General features: G+C 45.4%; 1 protein-coding gene across 2 annotated transcripts in view; it reads left to right on the top strand.

Annotated features, from left to right (window-relative positions):
* The first annotated feature begins 1,044 nt into the window (after nt 1-1,044).
* The window catches only part of GPD2 (glycerol-3-phosphate dehydrogenase 2), a 206,578-nt gene continuing 181,682 nt past the window's right edge, over nt 1,045-25,940 (top strand). Inside the window, exon 1 of one of the 2 annotated variants that reach the window (XM_075529721.1) lies at nt 1,045-1,288. The gene's annotated coding sequence lies outside the window, so the exon portion shown is untranslated. Of the gene's footprint in view, nt 1,289-1,619; nt 1,902-25,940 lie in introns of those variants that run through there. The other variant, XM_075529720.1, reaches the window with a different exon arrangement.

Below are 25,940 nucleotides of genomic sequence, written 5' to 3'. Positions count from 1 at the left end.
GTATAATCAGATTTCGTTTGTATAGACTGTTCACTTTTATAATTTGGAATGACACCCTTAACTGTGTGTGTGTGTGTGTGTGTATGTGTGTGTGTGTGAACCAGAACTGTGAAAACCACTGTCTACCATGGAGCTCTCCACCCTGGCCACATGCAGAATGGAGGGGTGCTTTTCCTGTGGAGGGTACATCAGAATCACCTTACTGGCTTTTCACATCGGATAATCCTGCTCGGACTTCAGAGTTTATGAATCGGAGTGGGGCTGGAGAAGTTGTGCTTCTATCATATTCTTGGGTGATAGATTACACCAGTAATTATCCTTTTATGATGCACATTTTAAAACATCAGGCTATCCAGACACCCCCTTGGAGGCAGAACCAATGAGTCTGGGTAAGGGAACCTGGCATGGATAATTTGGGAGAAAGACCAGACTCTATTCCTGTGAAGAGTTAGTCTCAGAAACTCGCAAAGGGCCGTTCTGTCCTGCCCTAGGGTCGCTATGAATCGGCATCGACTAGCTGGCAATGAGTTTGGCTTGAGTTTTGAGTGACCCTACTGCGTCTTCAGATCTGAGAACCGCTGTTCTATTGGGCAAGCCTCTGGCTGGGGTTTCCTGGAGTTACTATGTACTTGGGAGCCAAGGAATCCCAGAGGGCCTACAAATTCCTCTAGGTAGATTATCGGGATTCTGTGGTATATAAAGTTCAATAAATGATTTAATAAACAATGGGTTGAAAAAAAATAAAGCACTGTGATTTTGGTTCAAAGGGGTTTGGCTGGCTCCTTTGGAAGGTCTCTCCGACTATCCAAGAGGCACACTGTGCAATACCACAGTGGAAAGGTTATTTTTACACACCCTGAGGGCTTAACGAAGTGGGATCTATTTGAACCCCCATCTGCGCCGTCCTTGGGCCCGCTTGGTCTGGTCTAGCACTATTAGTGCCCACAAGTGCGCTGGGCATGCTCAGTGGGCAGGGTCGGGTTTGAGGGGTGCACCAGGAAGCCTGCTCCTCCGCTCCCAGGGCTCTGCCCCTCCCCCCACCTGTGCGAGGCCTGCCCGAGGAGTCTGCACCCAGCATCCCACCCCGGGTGCTAGGGCTGGCTGCTCCCGGAGGGTCCCCGCGCGGTCCACGGTCAGGCACGGGGTCAAGAGGCAAGCTCCCGTGGGCGAGGGGCCGCTGGCCCGGGGTCCGCCTGCTGCCCAGATGCAGTTCTAGGCCCGAGGCAGCCTGCCCGTTGGGAGCGTCGATCAGGGGAAGCCAGATCGGGGCCCGGCGACGAGCAATCAGGTAAGTCAGTCCCCGCCCCCGTGGAGCCAGGCCAGGTGGCCGCGCGGGGGAGAGGGACAATCGAAGCCATCACCCGCCCCTCCCCCACGCACCCCCCCTCCCCGCGGTCTAGCCCCAAGGGGGGGCTCCCCAGCTTGCCACCCGGCTTGCCAGTCGGGGACCGAGGATCTGGGGCCCGACGCTGCTCCGGGCCGGGGCTACTGCCTCCGCGGCGGGGCCCGTGTCCTCTCGGTCATTGGGCGCCGGGGCCTCGCTCGCTCGCCGCCCGCCGCTCCGCCGGGGCCCCCAGCCCTCGGTCCCCGCCACCACTTCCGCGTTGCCCCGCCGGGCCGGGGGAGCCCGGCCCCGGGCATCCGGGCGGGCCGTGCGGGCCGCGCCGCGCCCCCGGCGGCCCGCGGGCAGGGGGTGGAGCGGGAGCGGGGGAGGAAGTCGCCGGCGCGGCGCGGCGCATCGGGTTACAGTGGCTCCGCCTGCCCGGGAGCGACGCCGGCGCGCGCCTCTGCGCCAGCACCTGGGCCCAGGCTCTGATTCCAGCGGGGAGGCAGCGACTGCGCCCTGGCTGGACGATCGGGGTGCTGCTGCCGGATTTCCCGCGCGAGAGGATCAATCTCAGGTGTGTGCTTCGTGGGATCCCTGTTACCCCACCCCCGCGCCCCTAGACTGTAGGGCAGTGTGATCCCCTTCTCACCCGCTAGTCTCTGGGGACTCTGCTATTGGTGCTGGGAGACGGCGGCGGGAACCTGGGGGTGGGGGGGGCAGGTGGGGGTATTAGAATTCTTCATCAGCCGATGACCTTGTACTTTAGCAGGATTTTTAACAGACTCCGAGGGGCTGGGGGAGGAGGATGGCATCTAGCTCCCGGGGACAGTGGCAGGACTCTAGCTAATGGCAACTTCACTGCAAACTTTTCGCTTGTGGACGGCTGGCCCTGGTCGCCTGCGAACTGGGACGCTAAGATTCTGAAGGGGACGCAGGCTTTGGGAACTTCAGCTTCTGGAGGGAGTGTGACACGCCTAGGAGGAAATGGAAGGTGTACGGTGTACTCTGACCAACTTCGAAGGGCTCCCACGCCCCGCGTAGTAACTTCACGATGCAAATGTAGATTTGTCAAGGGTGCTTTGGCAGAAAGGTGCGAGCCCGGTGAATGGAGCGCTTACTCTTAGCAGTTGGTCTCCGGATAGGCATCCACCGGGTGCAGAGGAACTTTCGCGCCCTGAACAGCATTCCTGAGACGTTACAAAGTCATTTACAAGCACTGATTCTCATAAAGCCTCGGTGGATAACCCAAATTATGCATCACATTATAAATATAATAGGGAGCAATCATGAAATTAAGTCATTAAAAAAAGCTTTTTGCCAGTGGTTAATTTAGCTAAGTATATAAATAAGTGAGGGAACAAAGTTGCTAAGCCACTCTGTCTTTATTGCTTAAACAACTCAGTATAGGTATACTCATGTTCCAAATTTAAGCGACGGTCAAGTTTTGAATTGGAGTGTGTTGAGTAATGGCAGCTGCCGCCTTGGGGCCAAGTACTTCGGGTAGCTGCGGACAGCCGTCGTTTCTGAGTCTCCGCCGTTTTGGCTGGCTGTCCATCCTCAGTTGGATATCATTGCCTATCACATACCATGCACAGTCTGGTAAAACATGTTATGCTGACGTTGGGACACTTCCTCATTTCTCAAGATCATTATGTCACTTTACAACGCTCCCCTCATTTTGCCCATTAGCTCTTCAAATCAATTGTGAGCTCAGCAATCAATGAATAGTGGACAAAAGATGCAATTTTCTTTTTTCGGGATCTTGTTGCAATTGTCCTGATATCTCACCCAGGCCCTCTGTTGTACAGAGAACTTCCAAGCAGTGTGGAAACTGCGACCATTTCATTTCTTCTCATTTATCAAATGACTCAGTAGCAAGGTTCTGTAGTCAATGAGATGGACACTGTGATACCAATTGTCAGTGGGTTTTACCATCCCATTGGGATTTGGGCAGTTCTTAGGCAGTACAAGTGATCAACCTGCTCTGCTGCTCCCAGAAAAGTTGGGGGTCCAAGCCCGCTGAGGGTGCTTCAGAAGAAACCCTGGTAGCATGTCTCTGAGAAACCAGCCATTGCAAATCTTAGGGAGTGTAGCTCTATTCTAATACATGTGGAGTTGCCATGAGACAGAATCAGCTCTACTGCCGCAGGTTAGTTTTGCGAACTATTTGATCTCACTATAGATATTTAAAAATATTTTATTGTCATGTATAAATGATAATGCCAAACTATTAATGCTGAACATATCCTTTTGGGCATTGGTTTTCCGTCTTTCATCACGAGGATGTAAGTTCTGTGAGAGGACGGCTTGTTCTGCCTAGCATACTTTCATATCACTAAATGCTTGCAGCTGGTGGGACTAGCTTGTAATGCAGGTAAAAAGCCAAACTCGCTGACATGGGTCAAGTTGATGCCAACTCATAGTGACCCTGTAGGACAGGGTAGAACTGGCCTTATGAATTTTCCAGACTATAACTCTTTATGCTGTCTTTGCCCTGAGGAGCGACTGATGATTGCGAACTGCCAACCCTGCAGTTTGTCACCCAACCATTAACCTTAAGCCACCAAGGCTCCTGAGCTTGTAATAAGTATCTTTTCTCTATGAGCGAGAGACTGAACTGTGGGACACACTCTAAACTGGGGGAAAAAAAAACAAAGGTTTTGGTTCTAGGAGGGAATGGTCTTCTTATTACTAAATATATGGTTGTAGGCAATAGAGTTAAACTTCCTGAGCCCCAGTTTTCTCATTGGTAAATGATGTAACATATAAAACAGAGACATGCATGATAAGCCCAAGACATATTCAGAAAGGAAAATCGGAGCCAAGAATGCCAAACCAAATCCACTGCCCTCAAACCCAGTCTGACTTTTGCCCGCCCTACAGGTCAGAATAGAACAAGGCATTTCTGAGGCTGTAAATCTTTACTGGGGCAGATAGCCTCATGTTTCTTCCTCGAAATGGCTGGTAGTTTCAAACTGCTGACCTTGTGGTTAGCAGCTCAGTGTGTAACTCAGTATGCCACTAGGGCTGTATAATTCAGCTTGTGCATGAGTGTTCCAGACTTTTCCCTCTCTCTTTTTAAGTGTGTGTGTGTGTGTGAGAGAGAGAGAGAGAGAGAGAGAGAGAGAGAGAGAGAGAGAGAGAGAGAGAGAGAGAGAGAGAGAGAGAGTTAGTTCAGTGGCTGGATGGTTGTTAGAGAAGGAAAGCCATTTCTAGGACCATTATCTGACTTCTCTTTTCTTTTTAATGTGGTTTTTTTTCCCCTCTTAGGTTTTCTAATCCTGGTTCTTTCTCTTTGTCAACTTCCAGACTCATGGGGTTGTGCTATGTGCAGAAACATTTCAGAAAGAGTACTAAAATACAGCTATAGGTCTTTACTCATGTGGAGCAAAGAGAATAGAGGTAATTAAAGGCGAAAAGAACCCAATCTATGGGTCTAATAACTCCCAAGAGCCATTGCCTTTTCTAACCTGAGACCAGAGGAACTAGGTGGTGCCTGACTGAACACAGTAGAAGATCCCATAGAATGGGAGAAAAATGTAGAACAAAATCCACTTTCCTACAGAAGGTCACATAGAGACCAGATACCCTCTTGTCCTAAGATATTTTTAGGTCTATTGCTTTAAAATACCCTTTGCATTTGGATTAAAAACAGTCACCTTTTAGCCAAATAATAGATTAGTTTGCATATAAACAATATCACATCTGAGTGATGTTTTCCTTTAGCCAATCAATTGGATGAGACCAAATGGTCAACCAAAGAGAAGACAAGGAAAGAGAAGCCAGATCTGTGGAAACAAAACAAACAGAATGGAGACATAATGTGGACAGATTGTAAAAGGTGAACCAGTGACAGGGAACAATTTGTATAAAAACTGTTAAAGCAGAACTTATTTTCCAGGTGCAACCTTTTACCTAATACACTATGAAATATATATATATATATTTAACAATTTACTGGGGCTCATACAATTCTTATCACAGTTCATACATATACATACATCAATTGTATAAAGCACATCTGTACAGTCTTTGCCCTAATCATTTTTTTCTCCTCTTTTCTTTTTTTACATTTTATTAGGGACTCATACAACTCTTATCACAATCCATACATATACATACATCAATTGTATAAAGCACATCCATACATTCCCTGCCCCAATCATTCTCAAGGCATTTGCTCTCCACTTAAGCCCCATGCATCAGGTCCTCTTTTTTTTCCCCCCTCCCTCCCCTTCCCCACTCCCTCATGTGCCCTTGGTAATTTATACATCGTTATTTTGTCATATCTTGCCCTATCCGGAGTCTCCCTTCCCCCCTTCTCTGCTGTCCCTCTCCCAGGGAAGAGGTCACATGTGGATCCTTGTAATCAGTTCCCAACTGTGAAATATTATGTGTGTGTTTTTCTAAGTAAGAAATTAAGAGTTGATTTTGAAGGCCTGGGGATGTTCACATAAGAACTGTGGTCAGAGTTTGCCCACCTTTTCTCATTTTATGGTCTGGCATGGGGGGGGACTAAGGCTCTGAGTGCTTATTTTCCAGGGTTTTCGTATTTTGTTAGAGGCTTTTGCTGGTTCTTTGGGTAGAATATTTCTACATTATATCTGTACTCTTTCTCTCCATTTCCAGTTGAGAATTTTATGTTAGTTCTTTTAAAACCAGAGTTTTGATTTATGCAGCAGGCAGAACTTAATTTCAGACTTTAATTAGCCCAGCGTTGGGTTCTATTGATTCACTAAAACTAGTTAGTGGGAAAAAAAATTAGTAATGGAGTCTTTTTCATTCCCAGCTAAGAATTTATTATGAGGTACACATTAACAAAACTTTAAAACATTAGTTAAGGGGCATTTTAAATTGTTAAAATAAATAGGAGTTTTTACCAATGCGCTTTATTTTTTTCTTTGCCTCCGACCTACTGTTAGAAGGTAGGCTATTCTTGAGCCATGTTTACTTTAGGTTTTCTGATGCTCCTATTCAAATAGTGGTATGTCTGTAGAATATTAATTTGATATCTACAACTGCCTTTTAATACAAGGTTTTATATGAGGGGGAGGACCCTGTAAACCTTAACATGTGATTTTCATAAAATAAGGATTCTGAAAGTTACTGTTGTCAAATGAGATGGCCTAAGTGTGATTGAGGGAGCCCCGGTGGTGTCGGGGTTACAAGATGGGCGGCTAACTGCCAGGCCACCTGTTTGCAGCCACCAGCGTCCGCCTGGACAAAGGTAGGGCTTTTCCAGTTCGTCTCGCAAACTCACTGGGGCAGTTCATCCTTGTTTTGAAGGGTCACAAGTCTGCATCGACTCAACGGCACTGAGTTTGGTGTTTAAGGTTATTTTGTTGATTTGTTGTTGTTTTTGGTTGTAAGTGTGGTTTGAAGACAGTGGGATGATTAGTGCTTAGAAAGCATTCTCATTTATTTTCAATTCCCCAAGTAGAAACTTGAGATGGCTATATTCCTATGAGAAACGAAAGTTTCTTTTGAAGGTAAAATTTAAGGAACAATTTGGCGAGGGTTTTAGACCGTTATTATGATTTCAATAAAAATAGAGTACTCTTTAAACTCAGTTCCAAAAATAATGAAAATCATATACCCAGAGCCCCAGGTTCTTCAAAGGGCTCTTCCTTTCATTCAAATGGAATAAACAAAGAGCTTTTTGTTGTGTTTCATTCTAGTAATGCCAAAGCGGCTTTGATCCTGCATGCGGCTTCTCCACCCTTCCGTGCGCATCTCTGCTCGATTGGCTCACGTTATAATCCTTGTCTTGGAATTCACCGACCTCACTAGTCTTGCTCCAGTTTTAGGGTTTTCTCCTCATCTTCCCTGTGAGGCGGCTTACAGGGAAGATTCCCTGCGTCTATCCTATAGGCGTTCTATGACTCCCAAAGGACTCAGTGGCAGTTGGCTTGATTTGAGTGTCTTGCTCCTGGCATCTGTGGCTAGTACAACAGCTAACAGGCTCAGTGGATCATCCGAATCTCAGAGATTTGAGTCTACCCAGAGGTGCCTCAGAAGGAATACCTGATGATCTATTTTTGAAAAATCAACCTTCAAAACCCTATGAAGAATAGTTCCCTGACACCCCCAGGGTCACCCAGAGTTGGTGCCAACTCTGACACCTGGCAGCGGTCGTGGATCTTATTCCTACTGCTGCCCTTATGCTAACGAGCTTCCTCTACTTCACCTTTTTCCGGAATCAGCCCAGTCCTGGAAGGCCCTGGCCATTAGCGACTAGCTTCACGAGGCTTTCCCTCACTGCTTCCGTCAGAATTGGATTGTCCACGCCCTGCACTCCTTCCTTTTCTGTTCATGCCCTCATGAACCTGTGTGTGGTAATTACTGGGAGCCTTGGTGGTGTAGTGGTCGCTCATTGTCCCGCTAACTACCACATCCATAGTTCGAAACCAACAGGCAGCTCCATGGGAGAAAGATGAGACTTTCTACCCCCGGGAAGAGTTACAGGCTTGGAAACCCACGGGGGCAGTGCTATCCTGTTCTTCAGGGCTCACTCAGTGACAGTGAGCTTGGACTTTTGTTTATAATTGGTTGAAAACATGAATCAGTTTCCTTCCTGTATCAGATCATGCAGAGCAGGGGCTGGAAGTGAGACAATTTTGTGGCCCTCACATGCCTAACTCGGGTACTTCTGCACAAGGCCGCACCTAATAAACAATAGTTGTGTGCATGATCACCGCCAAATCCATTCAATCCTTTCAATAAATATGGGATATAAATGGGCTAGGCATGACTGTACGGGAGATCAGAACACAGGCAGATGCACTGCAGATACTGTCATTGGATCTTTAAGGCTATTTCCCCCTCCCCCGAGTCCTTCCCTTCCTGATCTAGTTGTCAGAATTGATATCCAGTGGATCTTTGGGGGTGGGGGTAGGGAGAGAGGAAACCACTGCATGTGAATCCACGTTATGAAAGCAATCCCCTTTGAAAGGCAGTGGAGAAATCGACACATGAATAATCACGGCATCCCGCCCCCCCTTGTTGGGGCTCCCAGAGCGCCTCACGTTTCTGCCCCACTCCCCTGCCTGCCCACCCAATTCAATCGCTTAAAGAATACAGAAAACCAATTCTTATCGAGATACATGGTACTATTATCACCTTTATCAAAGGGCACAGGATTCTACGGGAACGGAACGTTGGTGTTGGGTCTGAAGCGTAGGGTGGGAGAAGGAGCCGTGGAGGTGTGGCGCTTACTGCTAACTGCAGGGGAAAGGGCTAGTCTCGGATCCCTGCTGTACTGAGTCCTATAGGGGCGCTAGGACTTGGCATAGACTCAATGGCAGTGAACGTGGTTTTGGCTTTTGGAGGGCAGAGGAGCCTTTCTTCCCAGCCTCTCTGAAATCACATGGTAGCCACTTAGTTGTAGCCTTGGTCAGTCTTTGCCCCTGAGAAATGAAATAATTGACCAGCATGTTTTGAAAACCCATAGAAAGCTTCAAGGGCTTACAGGGAGTTTGGTCTTGGCTAATGGGTTATGTTCACTTCTGTACCCGGGCCTCACTTTTCCATTATTTTCCAATTTTGGAATCCCCTTTCTCCATCCTCTCCAGATGTAGCATTCACATCTGGAGGTCACTGCACTGCTCCTACATCTTGTAGGCATATTGGAGTAGTAGGAATTACCAAACAACCGGCCTTTCATTTCCCCCCTCTTTTTGCTTGCCGCTATCAATGACTGATAACTGAAAGCTTGACAACTCGAACCCACTTGGGAGAAAATGAAGCAGTCAATTTCTGAAACTGCCGGAGCCTTGGAAACCCTCTGGAGTAGTCTACGCTGTCTTAAATCGTGGCTCTGCGTTGGACGGGGCAAGGTGCCTGTCCCAGCTCACCTTTCGATAACTTGTATACGTGTCTAAGATGCACAGATTCACAGCACTTTAAAGTGGAGAAAGGTGTTGAGCTCTCACGCAACCCTCTCTTTATTGATAATAGTAAATGATAATGATCACTTCCATTTACTGGTCTGCCTCAAGGATATTCTGGCTTTCATTCCAGACCACCCAAGAAAGCAAACATTCCAACAGAGCAAGCCACATACGTTGCTTTGATTTCGCAGTGCATCTAAAAGTTGTGCTCACACCATACTGTCATCTACTCAGTGTCAGTTCAACGACAGTGGTCTTTTTTCTTTTTCTTTTCTCTGTTCGAAGTCTGTTGGGTATGTAATAGTATTATTACAAAGTTTAAAATATTGTGAGAATTCCCCAAACGTGATACGGAGACGTCAAGTAGGCATACAGTGTTGGGAAAAGGGGCTGGCAGACTCGCTCAACACAGGGTTGCTGAGAACCTTCCATTTGTACAAAAATGCACGAAGTGTGAAGCTCAGTAAAACGAGGGACACTGTTTTGCATGGGGACCAGTGCCCAGGCACTGGGCTAAGCACTTTTGCATGATTTCATACCTCCCCAGAGAAGCCTGCAATATAAGGAGACAGCCCCAGCAGTTACGCGTCTCACCTAAAGCCACCAGGCCGTTTCGGGGGGGGGTGGGGGGTGGGACGGAACCCTCCTGGAGAACTTCGCAAAGCAATCGTAGCATCAAATGAAAACCCCACTCCAATTCGCTATTGTATTTCCTGTTTGGAGCGACTTCAGATTGCGCTGCCTTCCTTGGTGCATTGTTCCTCCGAACACTCACACTTCTGAATAGGTTACTCCGCGGTTCAACATCCACCGGTGATGGTGAAATCCTGCAAACAGTTGACACAGCATGCTAGGTCTGCCTAAGGCAGTATTCCTTTTAGGATCCCATGATGTTAAAGTCCTTGTGCCAACCTGTCGCGTGTGCCTTTCCCACTCCTTCATGGAGTCCTGGTGGTGCGGTTGTGAAGTGTCTGTCTGCTACCCTAAGGCGCAGTAGGTTAAACCCTTCAGCTTCTCCGTAGGAATAGGAGATGGCATGATGGAAGTCTTCTTCCACAAGGAGTACAGCCTTGGGAACCCCGCTGGGCCGTTCTGCCCTGCTGTACAGTCACTAGACTTGGGATGGACTTCACACAAAGAGACTCTCCCCTCCTTCCACCAAATGGGCTGTTGAATGATACTGGGAAAACCACACAGTTAACCCGACTGGAAGTACATACCGATATATGCTATCAAGTCAGTCCTACGGCAGTGCTTCTGTCTGTTCTAGAAGCCACCTTTCCCCCAGAGTTTACAGAACATCTTCAGCCTCTTCTTTTTTCCCTCACCTGTGCGTTCTTTATTAGGACGTAATTGTTGTCATCATTAGTTGCTAGTTTAGAGGGATTCAGGGGGATCCTATGTACTTAATGTACCACGGAAGGAAACACTGCTTTTGGCTAGCAGCTCAGTGCTCAGCCGCTGCGCTACCAGGGGTCTAACTGAACATAACACCTGACCAATGGATGAATGCCCAAACACAACTGAAATTGATTTCTGCCTCCGGCTATAATCTTGCTTGGTGAGTGGCTTTCTTCCACTTGACTGAGACTCCCTGAATCCTTCCATTTTGTGGCCTTACCATTGTCTAGGGCATCTTTAATTGCATTCAGCTAATGGAAGGCTAACGAGAAGATACTTATCCACTTACAGAAAGCTTAATCTTAAAAGCAATGCATCCTTTCACGAAGCCTGAGAAGCAGTAGCACCGACAGCATTCAGCATTCCTCTGCCAAGGAGGTTGGCGAATACGAAATAGCTGGGAGCCTGGGAAGAATAGAAAATGAATGTTTGGTCAAGAATTAGCAGTGTCTTTCACACTCTCTTTGGATTCTGTTATATTGATGTCATGTGTCTCTGTTTTGCCCCATCCTCCACATCTTCTCTGTTCCTGAATCCATCAGCTTTATTATTAACTTTTAATCCAGTGATAGGTTCTTTCCCTAGTATTCTGCTCTCCCACCACTTCAGACACCTTCTTGTTAGTTGCCACTTAGTTGACTCCAGCGCATGGCGACTGGAGACGTGTGGAGGAGAGATGGCACCATTGGTTTTCCTTGTGGATGCTGGATGCTGAGCTGTCTTCTGAAGTGCCTCTGGGTGGGTTTGAACAGCCGATCTGCTGGGTACTAGTTGAGCGCTCTACTGATTGCATTGCTCAGGGATACTTTATCAAATTTCTCCATGTTCAGCCTCCTTTTTGAATATTTACAAGAATGTTCTAGATTTCACCTCCACAAAAACAAAGACCCCAAAGCTAACTAGTTCTGCGCCCTGGACTCCCTACTACCTAAATATTCACTTTCTCATTTTCTTTAAGTTGTGCTTCTTCGATTTACTTTACAACTGTTGGAAATCCGACTTCTACCTGAGGTGAGTCTGTTCTGGTTATGATTAGGGTGGCCTCCTGAATGCAAGTCAGTGGAACATTTTCAATTGGACTTTATGTGATTCTGCTAATCGCCTGCTTTGTGAAACTTGAGTTTTCACTGGGCTACTGGAACATCCTGTTCCTCTTTTGAATTGCTTCTAAGTTGGCACTTTTCAAGTGCTTTCCCTTCATACTGACATTCCCACCGTCTGCCCTTCGTTCACCTTCTCACAGCAGCTGATTTCAGTGACCCCAAAGCAACACAGGAAACCAGACCTCCTGACTCAACTTAGATTGCCTCTTGCTTATTGTGTGGCAGTCCCACAGACCGGATAGGATTCATCAGCTCCTCTCCTTCTGTGCCTGTCTCAACTTAATTTCATGTCCTCGTTAAGGAACACTACCATGGTCTTTGCTTTCATCACCTACATTATCCCTTCATTCATTAAGTTGATTGATGACCTAATATTAATTACCAGCCCTTTTTTCTACATGTTGAAATTACCATTGGGTCAAACCAGGTAGAGCCTCCTGCAGAGTTTACATTCTAGAGGAGAGAAAAATAATGACAAGTAAGAGAAAGGTGAGATTATGAGAGCTGTATGACTCTCATATGATTCTCAGAGGGGTTGGCATTGGAGCATGGTGTGAATGACCCGGAGGAGCTGGCCATGTAACGCTGAGCAGGGCAGTCCAGGCAGAGGGGACAGCTGGTGCTGGTGCTAGAGTTTGAATTCTATGACCGGTGAGTTTGAGGAGTAGGAGAAGGTCATAAGCTTGAAGCTTCGCAAGAGGTATCTATATTAGTGTCTGAGAGCCTACTATAGCAAACCACCACAAACTTGGTATCTTAAGCCAACAGAAATGTATTCTCTCACCATTCTGGAGGGCGGAAGTCTGAGATCAGCATCCCCGGAGTTTGCTTGCTTGCTTGCTAATGATAAGATTGCGCATTTGAATCCACCAAGATGTGCATTGGAAGAAAGGCGTGGTAGCCTACTGTAGGAAAATCAACCACTGGGAACCCTGTAAGCACAGTTCTACTCGAATGCCGAGTGCTTGCCAAGAGCTGGAATAGACAGTGGCTGATGGTGGCGGTGGGCTGGGATCAAGGCGCTAGCATGACATTTTTCTCTCTGCAAGCTCCAGGGGAGACGGTTCTAATTCCGTAGGCTGTTCGCTTTCTTTGACTCAGGACCACATCATAGCAGCCTCTACCTCTGGCCACATTGCCTTCTCCTTTTTTGCGGGTTTATAACCTTCCTCTGATTCCCTCATAAATGTACATGTGATTACACTTAGGGCTCATGTGCATAATCCAGGATGATCACCTCATTTTCGGATCTGTGACTGCGGAATCATTGGGTCTTTACATATTTTTTTCTTAGATGTGATGGATTTTGTGAAGTATTATGTGAGACACATCTATTCCAGCAGACTTGCTGACAGATTAGGTGGTATGAAGCCATGAGAAACATGCCCACTTGAATATTATCTAATCCCAAACACTGCACTTTCTCCCTAACACCCCTCCCCGCCCAACCCACTGCCACCTGGTGAGGGCCGACTCGGTGACCGTATGCTGGGCTCCAGAAGCCTCTGCTTGGTCCCTTGGAGCAGCTGGCGGGCGTGAAGTGCCAGCCTTCGAGCTAGCAGCTCTGCACTCTCCGGACCGCTGCCTGTGCTATAGCACACTGGGGACACACAGTTCATCCACCACAGCTTTCTCTCACTTATGAGACGTCCAGAGAGAAAAGTTTTACAAAATCATTCTTCTAGGATGCACCTCACACAATAAATAACCTCTGTACACAGCAATGTGTCGTCACCGATGACCTTTCCACATTTATACAAGTTTCTGCCTTGATACCAGTATGTATTATATGTGTGTATGGTGGGGGGGGGAGGAAGAGGGGGCCTTAGGGAGCCCTGGTGGGGTGGTGGGTTACACATTGGGCTATGAAGCCACCAGGTGCTCCTCAGAAAAAAGAGGTGACTTTCCAGTCCCATAAAGAATTGTAGTCTCAGGAACCTACAGGGGCAGTTCTACCCTGTCCTATAGGGTGGCCATAAGTTGGTATCCACTACATGGCAGTGAGATTGGTTTGGTTTCTGATAAGAAACCCTAGAGGCAGAAGATGTCAGTGGTGCTTGCTTGTACCACTGCTACATCACAGCTCCCCAGCTGAGGAATTGGTGGTGTCAGGTGCAGTCAGTCCTTCCCAGTGTGCACAACAAAATGTACCATTGTCTGGTCCGGCGCCATCCTCACAACTGCTGTTATGTTTGAGTCCTTTGATGTCACCACGATGTTAGTGCATCTCATTGATTACTCACCTTACCACGTGTCTAAAGGAAGCTTTCACAGGCAGGCAAGCGATAGATCCTGAAGATTTTATAAGCAGGAAGGAGGTTTAGATTTCATTTCAGGATGATGGAATTGATAGAGAGTGTTGTACCCATGAGTACAATGAGGTGAGGTCCCCGTGAAAGTATTTCTCAACCTCTCTTTTTCTATTAGCCTTTCAAGAAGAAAAATGGAAATTAATTTAAAGTTTTAATTAAAACTAATTTTAAATTAATATCTCTTAAAATAAAATGAATGTTTAAATTAATTTTAATTCCTTTCTGGTGAGAGGAATTGAATACTAAGAAGTAAGAGAATTTTGCTTAGAATTCAGCTTTGGAGAATGACACACCATTGAAATATATAAGATTCTATTTGCCCTCCTCTCAACCATATTACTCTTGACTGCTGAAAGTACAATTGGAGAGGAGGGGAAATTGGATGGAGAAGACCTGGTAGAACTCTTTTTTTTTTTTTTGTGGCTTACCTGAGAAATTGTTTATCTGTACAAGCATTGTGATTATGGTAGAAAAAGGTGGATGAATGCAGGAATTAAGTTTTTCTTTTTACACAGAGTGTGTTGACTGGAATCGTTGATCGTTTAGTTTTGGCGAGGGACGGCAGAAGAAGCAAAGCAAAATTTGATATTTTTCCTTGAAAAAGGAGCTATGAAACAGTGAAGCTGAACTGTGCGAGTTTTACGTTTGAAAGAAGCTATAAAGTATTCTGCTCTGGCTTTACACAGTTTGCGGTGCTCATTAGACTTTGCTTGGAGATAACAGGCAACTGACAAAAACAAGCGGATCCCAAGGGCTCAATGGAAAGTAAATGTATAGGAAAGAATGACGGCATATTTGTACAAATATTTCGGAGACCGTTGATATATGGATTGTAACAAGCGTTGTAATAAAATGATCTATAAAAAAACCAACCCAACTCCCTGCCAGTGAGTCTATTCCAACTCATAGCGACCCTCCAGGGCAGAATAGAACTAACTAGCCCTGAGGTTTCCCACCCTGCAGCGCTTTACAGAAGCGGGACGCCCGTCTTTCTCCCAGTCGGCTGTTGTTGGTAGGTGCCTTCAGTGGTTTCGGACTCATCGAGATGGTGTTTAACAGAACGAAACAGTGCTGGGCCCACCGTCCTCGCAGCGCTTCTTCGGTTTGAGTTCATTGTTGCAGTCGCTCTCTCAAGCCATCTTGTTGAGGTGTCTTCCTTTCCGCTGCCCCTCTATTTACCTGTCATGATGTCCTTCTACTGCCTTTCCTGATAACAGGCCCAAGAATGTGAGATGACACCTCACCATCCTTTCTTCTAAAGCAGTGATTCTCAACCTGTGGGTTGTGACCCCTTTGGTGGGGGTCAAACAACCCTTAACAGAGGCCGCCTAAGACCATTGGAAAACACATAAATATTTCACTATATAATTACATATTGTTTTGCGATTAATCACTATGCTTTAATTATATTTAATTATGTTCAATTTGTAACAATGAAAATATATCGTGCATATCAGATATTTACATTATGATTCATAACAGTGGCAAATTTATAGTTATGAAGTAGCAATGAAAATAATTTTATGGTTGGGGGTCATCACAACATGAGGAACTGTATGAAAGGGTCATGACATTAGGAACGTTGAGAACCACTGCTCTAAAGAGTGTTCTGGCTGTACTTCTTCCAAGATAGATTAGTTTGTTCCTTTGGCAGGTACTTTCAGTATTCTTCATCCATTTGGATACACGGAACTTGGAGCTTCTGGGAGAAGTCTTGTTAAAGAGCCAGGAGTTGTGTACCTGTTGGTGGTACTTACAGTTGCACGAGGTAACAAGAAGAATGCAGTAGATAGTGAAGGGGCCATTGACACATTCCTATACGTAGATGAGAAGGAGATGCCAGTGGGATGAAAATAGTTATCAGATGATTGCAGTATCCTTGAAGTTAGAAATGCAAAGCAAGAGAGACTTATACACTGTCAACTGTTGCTAAGAAGTACAGTAAGATAATTCATGTTGCCTTTGGTAAAATAAAATCATTTTGGTTATGGCAATCTAAAATATAGTTTCCGTGGGGAGGCCAGGGCAAGCAAGAGTTTCTCTCACACTGCCATGGAGTTGTATGTCTCATTGTGACCCCGTAGGACAGAGTGGAGCCTTTCTTTTGGGTTTCCAAGATTGTAAATCTTTACCAGGATGGAAAGCCTCATCTTTCCCCCTCTGAGAAGCTAGAGAGTTCAAACTGCTGGTCTTGAGTTTAGCAGCCAAATTAGTAACTCACTACCCCACCAGCACACCTTGGGACAAAAAGCTTATTGGATTGGATTATAGAAGTAGAAAAAGTATTTACAGTCAACTCTTTCATGAAGGTTTGTTGTGGAGGGAAGCCGAGAAATGGGATAGTGCTTAGAAGGGGAGATTTAATTATAGGGCGGGGGAATGGATTGTTAAAAACCAAAGTGTAACAACATATTTGTATGCTGATAAGTAGAACAGAGAAACTGATAAAATTCCCCTGAAGCCAAGAAAGGATCCTCAATCAAGGCACACATGGCAGGATTTATCTTTGCTAGGAACAGAAAGACTTTATTCTTACTAAATGAACGGACAGCAGAGAAAATGAGAACGGAGGCGGGCAGGCCATGGTTTGGGTGGGGAGAAGAGAAAGGAGTTTTAGCTTGGTTACATCTCTTTAACCATTGAAGTATGATGTTGTGTGGCAGGTTAATGGGTGAACCAGCTTTGAACGGAACATTTTGAACTGGTCTTCTTGAAACATTCCGGGGAAATGTAATAGGATTTCTGGGTGTGCTAAACTGGGCTGACTAGAGAAACAAATTCAAGGACACTCATATACCCTGTTTCCCCGAAAGTAAGACAGCTCTCGAATATAAGACCTACTTACATTTTTGCCTCTCGCTGAAATAGATGGCATCCCCCCAAAATAAGACCTCCGCAAAAATAGCCCCCCTGAAGCTAATGTAACTCTGGACTCTGGACCGTAGTGGTGGGCGCCGCTGCACAGCCCCCTGTTGGCGGCGGTACAGCCGGAGCAGACAGGCAGTGCGAGATCTCTTTTACTAAAGCAATAGACAATAAATGTGTACCATATGTATTCTTTTTTTTTACATTTTATTAGGGGCTCATACAACTCTTATCACAATCCATACATATACATACATCAATTGTATAAAGCACATCCATACATTCTTTGCCCTAGTCATTTTCAAAGCATTTCCTCTCCACTTAAGCCCTTTGCATCAGGTCCTCTTTTTCCATATGTATTCTTCTTCATGGAAAAATAAGACAGCCCTGAAAATAAGACCTAGCGCATCTTTGGGAGCAAAAATTAACATAAGATAATGTCTTATTTTCAGGGAAACAGGGTATATTTAAGAGAGAGCTTTATATCAAGAGATAATTACATATCAAGCAAACATCACAGGTATGTCCAGAACCAGTTCATAAGTCTGATACTAGCCCATGAGTCCCACATACAATGGCGCAGAATACAGGGAGATCACATGCCAGTGGGTACAGAGTCTTGTGGATCCAATGGTGGTGGAAGCATTGCAGGGCCAGTGCAGGTCTGAGCATGGCTCACCAGCAGGAAGCTGAAGCAGAGAGGGAGGTTTCCAGGACCCTCCTTATCAAAAGGCCACACCCACAAAGAGGTACTTTAGACTGTGACCTGATTGACCAGCTAGACTCCACCCCATCACTCTACTTACCACGTTGACTCCAGATTATGTGACTGCCACACTGAACAGTGCAGATTTCCCAGTAATATTTGTGACCGTCAATTTTCTTTCTTTAAAGTTTATTTATCTCGTTGTTGTTGAGAACACACACAGTACTACATATTCCAATGCAGCAGTTCTCATGTGCCACCTTCGTGGCACCGACTGCATTCTTTGGGTTGCACCATTGCGGCCGCCCTCCCTTTCTGGAAACCACCAGCAGTTTCTTGGGAGAAAGATGAGGCTTTCTCCTCCCGTGAAGAATGACAGTCTCAGAGACCCATCTGTGCCCTGCCTTGAAGGATCTCTGTGAGTTGGAATCCCCTCGATGGCAATGAGATATAGTTCTTAAATGAGCATAATGCTTTAGGTATACTTTTTTTAATAGTTAAGTTAAACTAAGGTTAGGTTTTAAGAAGATTGTGTTAGGCCAGTAATTTCAGGGGTTCATTTGCAATGCATTGCTGAGGAAAGTCTAGGGTTCATTTGAATATTCTCTTCGGTTCTGCATTTGCCTCCTTTTAATGAGGATTCTTCTATGGGATCTTTGTTCGAAATGTTCAGCAGTTGTAGTTGGGCACCATCCGGGACTTCTGGTTTCCTGGCAAAGGAAACAGTTACTACGGAGGCAAAAAGTCACCCGTTCTGTTTCCTCCTCTAGTTCCCGTCTTTCCTTTCCCTGCTGTCCCAGGTTAGTAGAGAGCAAGTGTGCCTTGGGTGGCTGCTTGCCAGCTTTTAAGAGCCCACGCACTATGAAGTGAAGTAGGAGGCAGAACAGAAATGCACAAGATGTTCTTAGGTCAATTAACTGGGCTGTTCCCTGAAAGCAGGATCCTAAACTTTCAAACAAATGAAGCAAATCCCATGAGATGTTTGCTTGTACAACAGCTGTTTCTTGGTTATTGTTGTTATTGCATCTATATCTAGCAGACTCTGCCAAATCACCTTTTTGACAGCAGTTACAATAAAGAACTGTTTAGCCCCAACTTTTTTTAAAACATTTTATTAGGGGCTCATACAACTCTTATCACAATCCATACATATACATACATCAATTGTATAAAGCACATCCTACCTTCTTTGCCCTAATCATTTTCAAAGCATTTGCTCTCCACTTAAGCCCTTTGCATCAGGTCCTCTTTTTTTCCCCCTCCCTTCCCGCTCCCCCCTCCCTCACGAGCCCTTGATATTTTATAGATTATTATTTTGTCATATCTTGCCCTATCCAGAGTCTCCCTTTCCCCCCTTCTCTGCCGTAGCCTCACCTTTAATAAATGTGGTGACTGCTTTGAAACATTCTTTGAAAATGTAATAGTCCGGGTAGAAGACGAGCCAGTCAGAGTGCTAAGTAGCAACGATGAGACGTGCAACTTTCCTCTAGTTCCTAAATGCTTCCTCCCCTTCTCCCCCCACTAACATGATCCCAATTCTACCTTACAAATCTGGCTAGACCAGAGGGTGTACACTGGTACAGATAGGAACTGGAAACACAGGGAATCCAGGACAGATGATCCCGTCAGGCCCAGTGGTGAGAGTGGCGATACCAGGAGGGTAGAGGGAGGTGGGGTTGAAAGGGAGAACCGATTACAGGGATCCACATATAACCTCCTGCCTGGGGGATGGACAACAGAAAAGTGGGTGAAGGGAGATGTCAGACAGTGTATGATATGACAAAATAGTAATATATAAATTATCAAATGTTCATGAGGGAGGGGGCAGTGGGGAGAGAGAGGGGAAAATGAGGAGCTGAAGCCAGGGGCTTACGTGAAGAGCAAATTTTTTGAGAATGATGAGGGTAACTAATGTACAAATGTGCATTGTACAATATATATATATAGATTATGATAAGAGTTGTATGAGCCTCCAATAAAATGATTTTTAAAAAAAGAAAGAAAAAAGAAAATGTGTATTGCCCCATGGAGTTTCTGCAAAATCATGTCGAGCTTTCATTGTTCAGAACCTTCTGCAAACAAGGTGCCCAGAATTTAGCACATTTTTCTCCTCTGATATTGGATTTTGTTATTTACAATCCTTGGATCCCATAAGCAGATGTGCTTCTTCCATGTGGATTTAGCTGTCACCTCACTTAGATAGCTGCTTGTTTTAAGATAAGCTTTTAAGACCCCCCCTCCCCCGATGTTCTTCTTTCTGATAGCTGGGCTCTATCTCGTTTATCCAGCACACTTTGCTAAAGCACCCTATCTTCTGTGATCCCTTATGAGGGTAAGTACTTAATGGGGCCACAGCATTAGAACTGGTGTTAGGTTAGGGTTTACACTTGATTGTGAGCTCAAAATCTGTTCATATGCGTAGTGTATGTAGAACCCTGTGCCACTTTAGTGCCAGCATTTTGAACGTTTAGAAGTAGGCTATAATAGACCTTTGTGGGGCCTTTAGTAATCCTAATAATAGTATCATTATACTAGTTATTGGTGGAGAACTTAGAATATTTTTGGCATCGGGCATTAACTCTTTAGTAGCTTGATCGTGGGAAAGGGCTGGCTATGGGATGATTTGATTTAGCGACTGGTACAGGCTTCCCTATTTATATGTTCTGAAGTTAGGCTGAAATAGAGTAAAAGATGCCTTTCACTGAGGTGACCTCAGCACAACCGTGTTATTAGAGTCAATCTTCAAAATTCAGGCAAGCCTAGGGAAAAGAACATTCAGGAAGGAGAGCATGATGGATGTTGTTGAAAGGTTTTGCATTCCTGAGGGCAGAGTGAGGAGAGCAGGGAGGGAAGGTAAGAAAGGGGGCTGACTGGGCCTCTGGTGATGTCTGAGGTGAATAGGATTGGGAAACGGGTTGCCATTCCTCTCGTGCTGCCGTGGGGATTAAGTCCTGGGGGAAGCGGGTGGGGGTCATGTGGACAAGCTCCTGGTGGCCAATGGGAGCAGAAGTCTCCTCAGAGTATATTCACAACCACTTGGCATCTGCTGATGGCTTGATGGCCAACTAGAGTATAGAGGCCTCCTTGGGGACTGCTCTTAGGTGGCCACTAGCTGGAGGTGCTTTTTTAAAGCTCACAAGGTGGTGTAGCCTGTAGGGGAGGCATCTACTATTTAGCAGAAGCTAAGAACTACTGCTTCAGGATAATTCTCCTTGTGATACTTCTTGCAAAATACATTTGGACTTGTGCTGTCCTTTACGTTGACGTTGTCTTCGTCTTCGTATGGGCCCTCGGCCTTCCTTGGCCTACCAGGCTCCAGACCTCCTTGCACCTAGCCTCATGCCCCAACACTGCTCTGGAGAGTGAGGACATATTTTAATGTGGTTCTCTGGACTCTCCTTGGGAGGCTGGAAGTATTGCCTCAACATGTACAAATGGAAGAGTCCACTGGGATAGTGGGTTAGGCATTGAGCTGCTAATGGCAAGGTCAACAGCCTGTAACCACCAGCCACTTTGAGGGAGAAAGGTGAGGTTTTCTACTCCCATGAAGACTTAGTCTCAGAAACCCACAAGGACAGTTCTACTTTGTGCTATCGGGTTGCTATGAGTCAGAATTGACTCGATGGCAGTCAGTTTGGTTTTGGGGTTTTACTGACTATTGCAGTCCTTGTTACACAACTTAGGTCCAATAAATATTTGTGTGCTCTCTCCTTGCTTGGAAGACTTTATTGATAATTCATTGCCTATTCAATTCACAAATTTACATGCCTTTGTATTGCGTATACCTGGCTCCGGTCTCATCACTTTGTTACCTAAAGCTATTTCATCCCCACACTCTAGTAATACTAAGTTCCTCTGTTCTTGAAAGTGTGATGTTCACTCACTCACACCAGTCATGCCTTTGCTCGGCTCCCTGATGAAGCATCACCCTTTGAGGTAGACGGTGCTTGCTCTAAGAGTTGCACCTGATGATACTCTTCTCCTTTAGCAGGGACCATTACAACCTTAGCCCCTGTTCAAACCTTACTTGTAACACTTATATTTACCTGAGCATCTCCTGCTATAACCTGTGAATTAGAGGAGAATCCTGGATTATTTATTCATCATTGTCTAGCGCTGATAGACCATAACAATGCCTAATAAATATTGAATGAATAAACATTCAGTGCAAACTTGAGTTTACATATTAGCTTTTGTGGAACCCAAATTATATTCTATATGTCCTCCTTTTGGTCAGCTCAACAGTGGAGAATGGCTGTGAAGGATAGATGCAGGGGGAGATGGTGGTCATGAAAACCTTGGGATGAGAATCACACTTAATCCTTTGGTTTTTCAGTACTATTGAGTGACTTTTATCACTTAAGGTACCCAGTGATTGTGATTCCTTTGGACAGTGTTTTAGTCTGAGCTGTAGTTACCAGCTTTTTCAGTGATACACCTAAGGAAATACAATTATCATCAAACAAATGTGGTTTTCAGGTAGTGTGATGACTGACTATGCATTTTCTAGTATTTATTTATAATCACAGGATTGGCATATGGAGTCTTCTGGAACCTTGGTTGAAGTGTCCCTATGGTATTTTAAAACTCTGATTTCCTTGATCCTGTATGAATTAACCAACTCCTTACATAGAACAATGATTTAGGATAATATAAAGCAGAGATCAGCAATAAGTATCTAATAAGGACACAGTGGGAATGAGTTGGCAGGGGTGAGTCCCCGCTGACTACAGACCGATTGGCAGTGGTATCAGGCAGGGAGGGTAAGGGTGCATGAAGGGTGGTGGACGAACCTAAGAAAAATGGAGTGGATGGTGCGGGCAGGAGTGAAGGTTGTCTGGGAGACCCAGTCGACAGTTGCTCAGTGGTTGGCATGCAGTGAATAAGTGACCCAACAAGACCCTTGTCCTCAAGTTCCTGCCAAAGTCACAGTGTCTTTCCTTAAATCTTGAGGTCAGGACATCAGCTTCAGAAGAGAGAGATTCTTGGCACGTATCCTGACTTTTTTAAAATAGAGTTGATGATTTGACCCTGTGGTTTCACATTAGTAAATGTTTTGAGATTGGGGGTGGTGGTGGGGTCTCTAGTTTGTGAGTGACCAGAAAAGAATTCTCTGCCTTCTCGGAACTAAAAGTAAGCCCCAGAATGACTATTCTGAATAGAGGACAAAAACTACTCATCTGGGTCAAAGTTGTCCCAGTGACTTGGGTGAACTCAGGTCACACACTTTGATCGGGCTTCTTACAAGGAGTGTCGTGCGTCACCTAGCTGAACCGCTGGAGATAAATGTACCAACACCGGACTCCACGCGATTCGAGCTCCAGCTAAAGTGAAAAAGAGCCCTCGTGCCTCCCCCTGACCTCTGTGACAGGTAACCTGTGGCCTGGCGACTCCCTTGGCTTTTGGACTGAATAGGGACTTATTTTTGACAGGACACTGCACAAGTATCCATTCTATTTGGAAAAGAACAAAAATGTTTACTTTGGGGAGAGATGTTAGAGTCACCGGAAGAGGCCTGTGGCTGTGGTTGTCTGTCGACTGAGTGCAATTGTTCTCTCCTAGAACCACAACTTTTAAAAAAATATCACCCTAGTTCTGCAATAGACCCCAGTTCTGCAATCAAAATGTGGGCCCACAGGAGGCATGTGTGAGGTTCAGAGCCTATAACAGGTGCTCAGGAATGAATGGTGTTTATAGCAGATATATTTTCACACTTTATGTACATTATCTCACATTCTCAGTGTAAATTGTGATTGTGATGAGACTTTATCGATGAGAAAGCAAAAGCTCATGGCCACTCAGCTAGTAAATGTCCGAGTTGGAATTCACACCAGATCTGTCTCTTACGATTACTGCCTTGGCTCTTCCTGCAGTGAATGCTCTCCTGTGGGGTCTCTGGTGTCATATGAATGTGCCAAAGACACAGCCGTAGGATCACAATGATCCCAGCTGTGTGTACGGCAGTAGCTGGTGGTTCCCGAGGGTCAAAGGAACCAGTTTGAGGAGTCCTAGTGAGAACTGGAATTTTTAACCAAGTTTCCAGAAGGGTCTACATGGCAGACCTGTGAAAAAAAGCTGGCCCTAGAAAATGCAAGGCAAAGTCAATCACTGTACTACCTGCAAGCCCCCAAATTGTCATGACATGAAGAGAGAAAGGGGATGTTGGCCCCCAACTTTTGGGTCAACTGTCATTTCTTTGGGCATCAGTGGGCTTTTTTTTAGGGCCTGCCTAGCTGGTAGGCCCTTGAGTAGCACTGGCTGGAGAGATTCTTTGATTACGGAGTTGAACTGTGAGGCAGGCCTAATTCCAGTCTATATGATCAGCTGGACCATCACTGGTCTGATTTGTTGTTGCACTTTTTGATATTGCAGGAAACCGAAGTCCCCGAGATGGCGTAATGGGAAAGAACTAAATGGGTTACATGTTGGGCCACTAATCACATGGTTAGCAGTTTATGGTTAGGTCAGTTTAGTTCAGGCTTAAAGACGCATTGTACTGAATGCTGAAGACAGAGTCATACAAGTTAAGTTGGAGATTATTCTTCAGATTCTAAAAACCCTAAACCAAACTCATTGCCATTGAGTCGATTCAGTCTCATAGGATTCTGTAGGATGTGGTAGAACTGTCCTGTGAGTGTCAGAGACTCTAACTGTTTTTGTGGGACTAGAAAGCCTCATCTTACTCCTGTGGTTCACACTAATGATTCTGAACTGTTGACCTTACAGTTAAGCAGGACAAGGTGTAACCACTATGCCACCAGGTCTCCATCTTCACATTATGCTAAATGAATTTAAAAAAGAGAACACGTTCTAATTCTCTCCCCAAGATGCCTAATAAATTATAAAGACAAACTCTCTTTTTCTTTCTCCATGTGGGACTTTTATTCTCGATCAGTAAAAACGAAAAACATTGTATAAAAGGAAAATAACTAAAGTCATGGTCAGGTGATGTGGGATTTGGTCAAATGCCTGTGCTCTGTCTGAATGGTGATTTTGAGAGCGCCCCCACCTCCAGTTCAGCCGCACGCGAGCAAATACACACACGCACGCACACACACACACACACACGCAGCATCCCCCCTCTTTATTACACGTCCAAGACATGCTTCTTTCGGACATTAATAACGATGCACATTTGCCCTTCAGGTCTGGAAATGAACTTTAGTGCTCACTTTTCACTCAAACGAGAGACAGGCCTATACGGGGAGCAGTGACCTGCGGGAGGTGCATGCACACCTTATAAAGAAACCCACCCTTTGAGAACCAACGGCAGCAGCCATGCCAGGACAGAGTTCTGAGGGCCGAGCACACACGGAAACACAGTGAGGCGGAGAGGTAGTGATGCTCGCCGGGAATACGGACTAACTGCTGAATGTGGAACTGCTCTGGCGATCTGCTGGGCGAGCCTTCACCCCGTTCACAATAAAAAGTAAAAAAAAAAGAACCTTCACACCTACGATTCAAAGGTGAGCTCTTTGAACAATTATGAATATTTTCTTTTAGTCTTCACTCTTGTGTGTATGTGCACATACGCCTTAAACCACATAGATCCTGTTTTGTTTAATTCATTCATAATCAGATTTCTACTTGCTCATTTCTCCATCTCTATTCAACCTGCATTAACTCAGGAAGAATGAGTTCTTAAAGCAATCAAAGCAGGTTTAGAATGTCTTATTTACGAAAGGCCAGCTCCACTAATTTTTAAACCTTTCTTCACTTTATTATAATGATTACATTTATAATTATATTAGAAATCATCATAATTACTATATTGCACAGGCAGATAGCTTTTATCTGCATGAAACTTTTGCTTCTAGATCAGAGGCAAAGGGATATTGATGGGATAGTGAGCGGCCTACCTCCATTGTCCACTTGGGTGGGATTGATGCATGGAAGCCCTAGAGAACGTTTAAAGGGCCAGGAGTATAGGCGCCAGCAGGAAAGCACCCACCACCACCTCAGAATACAGTCTGGGAAACAAATTCCAGCTGCCAGTTAGCAAACGAACCACCCGGAAGGGAGGCTCAAGCGCACTGGGTGAGGCCAGGCCTGAAGGTCAGTGCATTGCTATTGTAACCTAGAGTTTTGACAGGAGACCTTTTGTGGGTCAGAAGCTTCCAGGCTGCTTCCTGGTAAGAACAGAGTTGGCTCAAATCGCGAGCTTAATGTTTTTGGATTCCCTTTGGATTTCACTTAACACGATCTCAAAATGTATGGTTGAAGAGAGGCTGTTGAGTGGAAGTTGCTAATGAGCTCTGCTGATTTCCATCAGCGATGTGATTGGACTGACAACAGGGTGAGCCTAGCCCACTGGGGTCCAGTGAATTGCATCCGCTC

The sequence above is a fragment of the Tenrec ecaudatus genome, chromosome 13 (genome assembly GCF_050624435.1).
Source record: "Tenrec ecaudatus isolate mTenEca1 chromosome 13, mTenEca1.hap1, whole genome shotgun sequence".
Lineage (NCBI taxonomy): Eukaryota > Metazoa > Chordata > Mammalia > Afrosoricida > Tenrecidae > Tenrec > Tenrec ecaudatus.
The sequence above is the reverse complement of the archived record's forward strand: the minus strand, read 5'-3'. Positions and strand labels throughout refer to the sequence as shown.